The 9,977-nt window shown below is 50.0% G+C and overlaps 1 protein-coding gene across 1 annotated transcript in view; it reads left to right on the top strand.

The window, feature by feature from the left end:
• Positions 1-9,977, top strand: part of LOC102071274 (uncharacterized) — a 242,938-nt gene that overhangs the window by 144,867 nt on the left and 88,094 nt on the right. The gene's annotated exons all lie outside the window — the stretch shown is intronic.

The raw sequence follows: 9,977 nt of genomic DNA, 5'->3' as shown, positions 1-9,977 counted from the left end.
ATCTTGGTTTCACAACAACGACAAACCCTACTTCAGAGCCTAGACATAACAGGAAAACTACAAGTACATCTTAAAATATCATGAAAAATCAAAAATCCCAAATGCAGCTGAAGTGGGAAGCAAAACATATTTGTTTTATTCTTTTTGTGTAGTCTTAGGGATAGGCCAGTAGTTTGGGTTCCTTATGTTGAGCTGTTGAACAGTGATGTAAATGAGATTTGCTAATGTATGTAGCTAACAAATATTGTGCAAAGACCTGGAAGAATATGCTGTGCTTTCCCCATGAGCACCTGAAAGTGAAAAATGGAAGTTTGTACTGCCCACTTCTAGACTCAAACAGTAACTAATCAATTAGAGCCTTGGTATATTTTAGGGACATGAATCCATGGTATATCACATAATTCTCCTGATCCTGTGAGTGTGTCCTGTGAGGTGCTGTGTCAATCACCTGAAAAAGGACAAAAATATTGCCAGCAACACTGCAGAAAGCTTGCAGGAAATGCAAACAGCAGGGGAGGGTGTAAAATCACATCTGCCCGTGTCTGTGCATGATTTCATTAATGGATGAGGGTGCCCTGCTTGTGGCCATGGCAGCAGTGCACGGCTCCATCTCCTGTCTCTCTCTCTGGCCTCAGGCCCAGTTGCGTGGAGCACCCATGGGGGAGAATCCAGGGAGTGAGAGAGACAAAGGGCCCAAACTCCTGGGCTCAGATACAGACAGGTCCATGGGGGAAGGAAAAGCTGTGCAAGGAAGCAAAGCCAGGAATTCATTCCCTGCTTCCCACGGGCAGGTGGGTGTTCGTCCGTGCCCAGGTGAGCAGGGCTCCAGCCCAGGCAATGGTGACCTGGGGACACAAATGCCATCACTGCCATCATCCCCTCCTTTCTGCTCCTTCCCCCTCTTTCCAGACTGATCCTTCTTCCACACGCTCTGGGAATGCCCTGGGCTCCAGTCAGGGTCCCTGTCCCAGCTGCGTCTCTGCCCCTTTCTGCTGCTCCCCCAGCCCCTCGCTGCCAGGGCAGGATGAGGAACAGGAAAGGCCTCGGCTCTGGGCAGGAACAAAAACCTCCTGGAACCTTCCCTCTGTTTCCAGGCCAAACCCAAGCCCTGCCCCAGAGAAGCCCCTGGGAAGGAAGTTCAGCCTCCCCAGCCCAAAGCAGCGCTCAGAGCCCATCCCAGCCCCAGGCACTGCCTTCCCCAGAGCGTCTCCTCTAAGGCAGGGATGGCCCAGCGAGCACCAGGCTGGTGGCGATTGCAGCTCGGGGGAAAACAGGTGGGAGGGGATCCGTGCTGGGAGTTCCAGTGGTGCTTCATGGGCCAGCACACCCAAGGGCTCCAGGCACAGAGAACCAAGAACAAAGCAGGGTCCAGGGTTTTATATGGGACAAGGGAGGTGGAGCTTTGGTGTTGCCATGGTATTTTCTGAAGAATCCCTTTGCCAGGAGTTTTCTCCTGAGAAGCTGAGAAGACTCAGAGGAAAAGAAAAACAATAATTATCTGCTGCTGTGGAATGCAACAGGTGCATCTTTGATTGGTCCATGTTGGTTGTTTCTAATTAATGGCCAATCACAGTGAGCTGGCTCGGACTCTCTGAGAGTCACGAGCTTTTGTTATCATTCTTTTCTATTCCATGCTGGCCTTCTGATGAAATCCTCTCTTCTATTCTTTGAGTATAATTTTAATATATCATTTTCTTTTAATATATTATAAAATAATAAATCAGCCTTCTGAAACATGGAGTCAAGATTTACAGCAAGGTGTGGCCTTAAAGTCAGGTGTCTGGCTGGCAGGAGGGTGGCCAACACTCAACTGCAAATGTGTGAGCACCCCTCGGCGTCAGAAGGCTTCGGGCTGTGCTCACAGCGGACGGAATCACTGCTGGCCGATGACAGTAAAGAGTCCGGACACTCACTGGGGACTTGTCAGATTTATTGTCAACCAGGGAGTGACAGACATCAAGGTGTGGAATCCAACACATCTACCAGCGAGTGACCGAGAACAAAACGTGCAGCAGGGTTTTAAAGGGGAGGAGGGATCTCACGGAGGGGTTTACAAAGGACCAATAGGGGAAGGTAGGGGAGTGGACTTAGCATAATAGGCACTGGGGAGAAACCAATAGTTACATTATAAGGGAGGGGCCCCGGAGCCCCAGCCAACCATAACTCCCAGGTAGAAGAAGATTCTGGAGGCTTGGGAGGAGTGGGGAGTGATTGACTGGGCCCAGGGAGGAGAACAAATTCACATCTAAGGAAACACAGGGGAGAGGAAATTATATAACAGAGAGGATTGACATAAACTGTGGTGGGAGTAACCAAGGTAACCAAATGACAGACAACACCTTGGCAGGAGTTGCCATGGGAACATGTCCTGGTTTAGGACAAATTAGGGGAACTCTCCAAGAGGGAGCCCCCCAAAACAAAACAAACCTCCAACCACCCCTCCCCCAACGCCGGGTTCGGGAAGGAATTTCTCGGAGGAGCAAAGTGGAAAACAAAACCTATTTATTTACAAGTAACAAAAGAACACTCCCCAACACAAGAAAAGAAGAGAGACCAGACTGTGTTGTGAAGGGTGCTGAGCTTCTCTCTCGCAGGCTCCAGGTGTCCTGGAGCTCTCAGGTCAGGTCCAGAGCTGGCCCAGTATCTTCAGGGGAGGGTAAGAAAGAGAGAACAAAAGAAAAGGGGAAAAAAAACAGCGCAAAAAGCAGAAAGCAAGCAAGCAAGCAAGCGGCTAGCCAAGCCAAGCAGCAAAAGCCAAAAGCAAAAAGTGCCTGGTCACCCCCCCCCCTCCTCCCCATCTCGCCGCAGCTAGACGGCCGGGGAGGGGGGGGGGAAAAGGCACAGCTGCCAGACACAACACATGATATTGGGATAAAGGCTGTCACCCCACGACACTCCACCCCTTATCCCATATCGTGAACATACAATAAAAAACTTTCATTTCACTTACTCACACCTTTGACACTTACGCATTCCTCTCCTCTTACTTGCTCAGACCTTTGACACTTACAGTTTCCTTCTGTCTCACATTCAACAAACAATGACATTCATATATGAGTCTCATCCCACAATCAGGTCTCCCTGAGGTACACACCATGTTGTTCCATCTTTCTGCATTATCCACCATGTATAACCTGGTCCTTGAGCAAAGACAATCCCACAGATGGGTTTGTCTGTACTCAAGGCAGGGTTGATCCATACTGTCTTTCCCAACAAACCTCTGACATGGGCCACTGAGGCTTTATCCCCATCTACAATATTAAGGAGCTCAGACTGAGCAGGACCCGCTCGGTTGGTGGAACCTCGAGTGTTAACTAACCAGGTAGCCTTTGCCAAATGCTGCTCCCAGTTTTTTAAAGACCCCCCACCCAATGCCTTTAAGGTGGCTTTTAACAATCCATTTTACCTTTCCACTTTCCCTGCAGCTGGTGCATGATAGGGGATATGGTATACCCACTCGATGCCATGTTCCCTAGCCCAAGTATTAATAAGATTGTTTTTAAAATGAGTTCCATTATCCGACTCAATTCTCTCGGGAGTACCGTGCCTCCAAAGGACCTGCTTTTCAAGGCCCAAGATAGTGTTACGGGCTGTAGCATGAGACACAGGGTAGGTTTCCAACCATCCTGTGGTGGCTTCCACCATGGTTAGTACATAGCGCTTGCCCTGGCGGGTTTGAGGCAGTGTGATGTAATCAATCTGCCAGGCCTCCCTGTATTTGTACTTAGACCACCGCCCCCCATACCACAGGGGCTTCAGTCGCTTGGCCTGCTTAATGGCAGCGCACGTCTCACAGTCACGAATAACCTGAGAGATACTGTCCATGGTTAGATCCACCCCTCGGTCTCGTGCCCACTTATAGGTGGCATCTCTACCCTGGTGGCCTGAGGCATCATGGGCCCATCGTGCTAAGAATAACTCTCCCTTATGCTCCCAGTCGAGATCTATCTTCAACTCCCCTATCTTTGCAGCCTGATGTACTTGCTGGTTGTTTTGCTGCTCTTCATTAGCTCTACTTCTGGGGACGTGGGCATCTACATGGTGAACCTTCACAGGTAACTTCTCTAACCGAGTAGCGATATCCTTCCACTCTTCTGCAGCCCAAATTGGTTTTCCTCTGCGCTGCCAGTTGGCCTCTTTCCATCTCTTCAGCCATCCCCATAGAGCGTTGGCTGCCATCCAAGAATCGGTATACAAATAGAGCCTTGGCCACCTCTCTCTCTCTGCAATACCTAGGGCCAGTTGAATAGCTTTGATTTCAGCAAATTGACTGGATTCACCCTCTCCTTCAGTAGCCTCTGCAACCCGTCGAGTGGGACTCCATACAGATGCTTTCCACCTCTGTTTCATCCCTATGACGCGACAAGAACCATCAGTGAATAGAGCGTAACGTGTTTCTTCTACTGGCAACTGATTGTATGGCGGAGCTTCCTCAACCCGGGTCACTGGCTCTTGTTCCTCATCTGCGACACTAAAGCTTTCACCTTCGGGCCAATTTGTAATTATTTCCAGAATCCCAGGGCGATTTAACTTCCCAATTCGAGCGCGCTGCATAATGAGGGCAATCCACTTACTCCAAGTAGCACTGGTGGCATGGTGGGTAGAGGGAACCTTTACTCTGAACATCCATCCCAGCACCAGTAGTCGGGGTGCCAGAAGGAGTTGCGCCTCTGTACCAATCACCTCCGAGGCGGCTTGGACTCCTTCATAGGCGGCCAAGATTTCCTTTTCTGTTGGAGTATAGTTATCTTCAGACTCCCTGTAGCTCCGACTCCAAAATCCCAATGGTCCGCCTCGGGTCTCACCAGGTAGCTTTTGCCAAAGGCTCCAGGACAGACCATGGCTCCCGGCTGCAGAGTAGAGCACGTTCTTCACATCTGATCCTGTCCTGACTGGACCAAGGGCTACAGCATGAGCGATCTCCTGCTTGATCTGGACGAAAGCTTGCTGCTGCTCAGGGCCGCAATGGAAGTTGTTCTTCTTGTGGGTAACCAGATAAAGGGGTCGCACAATCTGACTATACTCAGGGATGTGCATCCTCCAGAAACCTATAGCACCTAAGAAAGCTTGTGTTTCCTTCTTATCAGTTGGTGGGGACATAGCAGTGATTTTGTTAATAACATCCGCAGGAATCTGACGACGTCCATCCTGCCAATTCACCCCCAAGAACTGAATTTCTCGGGCAGGTCCCTTGACTTTGCTCTTCTTAATGGCAAATCCGGCTTCCAGGAGAGTATGAATTATCTTCTCTCCTTTCTCGAACACTTCTATTGCCGTGTTCCCCCAAACAATGATATCATCAATATATTGTAAATGTTCTGGAGCCTCACCCTCTTCTAGTGCAGCCTGGATCAGTCCATGACAGATGGTAGGACTGTGTTTCCACCCCTGGGGCAATCGGTTCCAGGTATACTGCACTCCCCTCCATGTAAAAGCAAACTGAGGCCTGCATTCTGCTGCCAGAGGGATGGAGAAAAACGCGTTAGCTATATCAATGGTCGCGTACCACTTTGCTGCCTGGGACTCCAGCTCGTACTGCAGTTCCAGTATGTCCGGTACAGCTGCACTCAGTGGTGGTCACTTCATTCAAGGCACGATAGTCCACAGTCAATCTCCATTCTCCGTCAGACTTTCGCATGGGCCAGATAGGGGTGTTAAAGGGTGAGTGGGTTTTACTGACCACCCCTTGGCTCTCCAGCTCTCGAATCATCTTGTGGATGGGGATCACGGCATCTCGATTCGTCCGGTACTGCCTGCGGTGCACTGTTGAGGTGGCAATTGGCACTCGCTGCTCCTCTACCTTCGAGAGTCCTACTGTAGATGGGTTCTCTGATAGTCCAGGCAAGGTATTCAATTGTTTAATACCCTCTATCTCCACTGCAGCTATTCCAAAAGCCCACCTGAATCCCTTAGGATCTTTGTAATAGCCATTCCGGAGGAAGTCTATGCCCAAAATACACGGAGCCTCTGGACCAGTCACAATCGGATGTTCCTGCCACTCCTTCCCAGTCAAGCTCACCTCAGCTTCCAACAAAGTCAACTGTTGTAATCCCCCCGTCATTCCAGCAATGGAAACAGGTTCTGTCCCCACGTGTTCCGATGGCATTAAGGTACATTGTGATCCAGTATCAACCAATGCTTCATAGTCTTGTGGCTCTGATGTGCCAGGCCATCTGATCCACACCTTCCAAAAAACCCGGTTCTCCCGTGCCTCTTCCTGGCTGGAGGCAGGGCCCCTCTAAGCCAGATTGTCCTTCTTTCCTTGGGCATATGCCTTAGAAGTTCCTTCAAGGGGATCGGACATGTCATCGTCATCATCATACTTAACATCTCGGCTACGAGCGACCGGAGCTGCTATCTTTTTGGTGATACTTTCTCTTTTCTTCAAATCACACACCCGTTGTGCCAAAGCAGCGGTGGGTTTTCAATCCCATCTCCTCATGTCTTCTCCAGACTCACGCAGAAAAACCCATAACTCAGCCCGTGGGATGTACCTTCTCTCCCCATCAAAGGAGAGCCAGCGTTGGACACCAGGGCTTCTAATTTGTACAGCTGAGATTTGAATAAGGTCCTCCTTAATCTCTTCCCGGAGTTTCTTATGATTCTCCTCTATTTTGTCCTCTAATTTCTGCAGTTGGGTTTCCACTGCTGCAATTCTGGCATGAGTTGGGCCATGCACAGCATCTGCGTACGCTCGAAGCTTCTTTGCCATATCGAGCACAGTCTCATATGTATCATCTCGCTTCATTATTGCTAGGGCAGAAGCATATTCAGATGGCCCAAGTCACACAAATTTCCTCCACATTACAGGAGTGCATGGTACCAGGTACGGATTCCTAGTTGTTGTGTCATCTGAGAAAACGAGCTCTGCCACCGCCATCTCTCTCAGGCGTTGGATCCCCTGTTCTATGGTCTTCCACTGTGTCTGCTGCATATAGAGATCATCCGTACACAGGTACCGTTCTGCTACGCTTCTTAGGACCCGTTCCCAGAGGCTGTGAGGGTTAGCCCCCCTCATCATACCTTGATCGATGGCAGGATCATGTGACAGGGATCCCAAATGCCTCGCTTCAGTACCATCCAAAATCGTAACCTCCCCTGCAGCATCCCAAAGGCGGACTAACCAACTAATTATAGATTCATCAGGTTGTCGGCTGTAATCCTTTCTTAGGCCTCTGAGGTCCTTCAGAGAAAAGGAGTCCATATTAGCTCCAGATTCTGTGCCCCTTGATGTGGCCCCTGATTTTGGTGAGGGTCCTTCTTCTGCATCATCGTCATCATCCTCCACCTTTCGATCGGTCACATCATCCTCATCATCCTCCACCTTTCGATCGGTCTTGCCTTTACACTTTCCACCTCTTGTATTAGCTGCAACAGCCATGGTTTGGGGCCTATTGTCTGATTCAGCTGCTAGCCTGGAGCCTGGGATGTTAGCTGCAGCCTGGGTCACTGGGATAGTAACTAACTTATCTCCCTGTTCCCTTTCTGCTATCTGCTGCTCCACAGTATCTAGCAGAGTACGGTAAACAAACGCCAAGGCCCAGCTCACTGCAGTAATCCTTTCTTCCTTAGTATTACCATGGCACTTCTCTCTCAAATACTTTGCCACCTCGACTGGATTCTGAATTTGATCAGATGGAAAGTCCCAGTCTATAGGATCAGAAAATTCCTTTAAAGTCTGGCCCATATCCTCCCATTTCCCACTCCAGTCAAGATTTTTCCTGCTTTGTTTTACTCCTGAATCAGGAGTCTCTCTAACCCCTCTAGAAATCTCAGCTTTCATTTTATATACACTCCAGACAGTATAGAAAAGGCTTAATAAATTAAATGCCAGAAAGATGGTTTCTTTCAAACTCAGGGGAAATTCAGTATTTTCTAATAGAGATGTCAACAATTTGTAGGAGAAGAAGGAAGACAAAGGCTGAAAAGCCCCTTCCCCCTCTTCTCCCCAAACAAACTGAGTACACAGCCATGACAACAATCCATACATTCCTGAAATAAAGTCCAGCATTGTTATCCGACACATCATCACACATAAGGCCAGCACAATGATTATTCTGGTTAGTGCCCCCCGCTTACAAAAGCTACTTATTAGGGACAACATCAGAGCTATTTTTGGGTAAGGAAATAACCCCAGGGACCACAAAGATATTAAAACTTCAAAAGCCCCTAGGGACCAGAAAAACCAGCAAGCTTCCACTCCAAATGACATTATGAATCACCAATATGCCCACAAAACAACCAAAACCAAAATATTATTGTTATAGGTTTTTTTTCCACTGTTTTTGGCCTCCGAATTTCCCGGCCAACGCACCAAAAAGTATACTGTCCTGGTTTAGGACAAATTAGGGGGAAATCTCCAAAAGGGAGCCCCCCAAAACAAAACAAACCTCCAACCACCCCTCCTCCAACACCGGGTTCGGGAAGGAATTCCTCGGAGGAGCAAAGTGGAAAACAAAACCTATTTTATTTACAAGTAACAAAAAGAACACTCCCCAACACAAGAAAAGAAAAGGGACCAGACTGTGTTGTGAAGGGCGCCGAGCTTCTGTCGCAGGCTTCGGGTGTCATGGAGCTCTCAGGTCAGGTCCGGAGCCGGTCCAGTATCTTCAGGGGAGGGTAAGAAAGAGAGAACAAAAGAAAAGGAAAAAAAAAAATACAGCGCAAAAAGCAGAAAGAAAGCAAGCAAGAAAGCAATCAAGCAAGCAGCTAGCCAAGCCAAGCAGCAAAGCCAAAAGCAAAAGTGCCTGGTCACACCCCCCCCCCCCCATCCCGCCGCAGCTAGACGGCCGGGGGAGGCGGTGGGGGGAAGGCACAGCTGCCAGACACAACACACGATATTGGGATAAAGGCTGTCACCCCATGACAATTCTCCATTCCCTCCTGGCTGGCACTGCCAGGCTGGCATGAGGAGCCCCTCAGCCTTCCCTGCTCCGGGCTGGACAAGCCCAGCTCCCTCAGCCTCTGCTCACAGCTCCGGACAAAATTGGTACTTCTTTAAAATTCCCTACATGCAAAGGTTTCTCCTGGACAAAAGCTGCAAGGACATACAGGCGTGGTTCAATTTGGCCTCTGGTGGTAGCTTCTAATCTGCCCTGGAAAAACTGGGGCTTTATCCTTTCCTTCCCGAGGGAAAGATCTGGCCTTCTCATCCAGGTGCTCTTGGGCTGAAATTGGGATTCTTCCCCCAAAATCCCGTATATCTGAGATACAAGATATTTATTCTATTGCTCCCAGATGAAAGCTACCAGGCACAGGGAGCAGAGCAGCCCCCCTGTAATCCAGGAGGAAGCAGCTGGGGACCTGCTGAGCCACTCAGATGCTCACAGGTGTCTCTGGGAGCAGATGGGATCCATCCCAGGGGGATGAGGGAGCTGTGGATGAGCTCCCCAAGCGGCTCTCCATCATTCACCATCAGTCCTGGCTCAGCAGGGAGGTCCCAGAGGACTGGAGGTGCCAGTCCAGGTGAGCCCATCCCCAAGCAGGGCTGGAAGGAGGAGCTGGGGAACTCCAGGCCTGTCAGCCTGACCTGGGTGCCCAGCAAGGTTATGGAACAGATCACCCTGAGTGCCATCCCAGGGCACCCACAGGATGGCTGAAGGGTCAGAGCCAGCCAGCATGGATTTCAATGTCTGCACTGATGATCTGCATGAAGGGACTGAGTCCAGCATCAGCAAATCTGCAGATGACACCAAGCTGGGTGTGAGTGTGGATCTGCTGCAGGGTAGGAGGGCTCTGCAGAGGGTCCTGGACAGGCTGGATCCAGGGCCCAAATCCAGCAAGGTGAGGCTGAACAAGTCCAAGTGCCGGGTCCTGCACTTTGGCCACAACAACCCCTGCAGTGCTACAGGCTGGGGACAGAGTGGCTGGACAGCAGCCACGCAGAAAGGGACCTGCAGGGACTGATGGACAGCAGGCTGGACATGGGCCAGCAGTGTGCCCAGGTGGCCAAGAAGGCCAATGGCTCCTGGCCTGGA

This window comes from Zonotrichia albicollis, chromosome 7, assembly GCF_047830755.1.
Source record: "Zonotrichia albicollis isolate bZonAlb1 chromosome 7, bZonAlb1.hap1, whole genome shotgun sequence".
NCBI classification, from domain to species: domain Eukaryota; kingdom Metazoa; phylum Chordata; class Aves; order Passeriformes; family Passerellidae; genus Zonotrichia; species Zonotrichia albicollis.
This window is presented reverse-complemented; position numbering and strand designations above follow the sequence as displayed.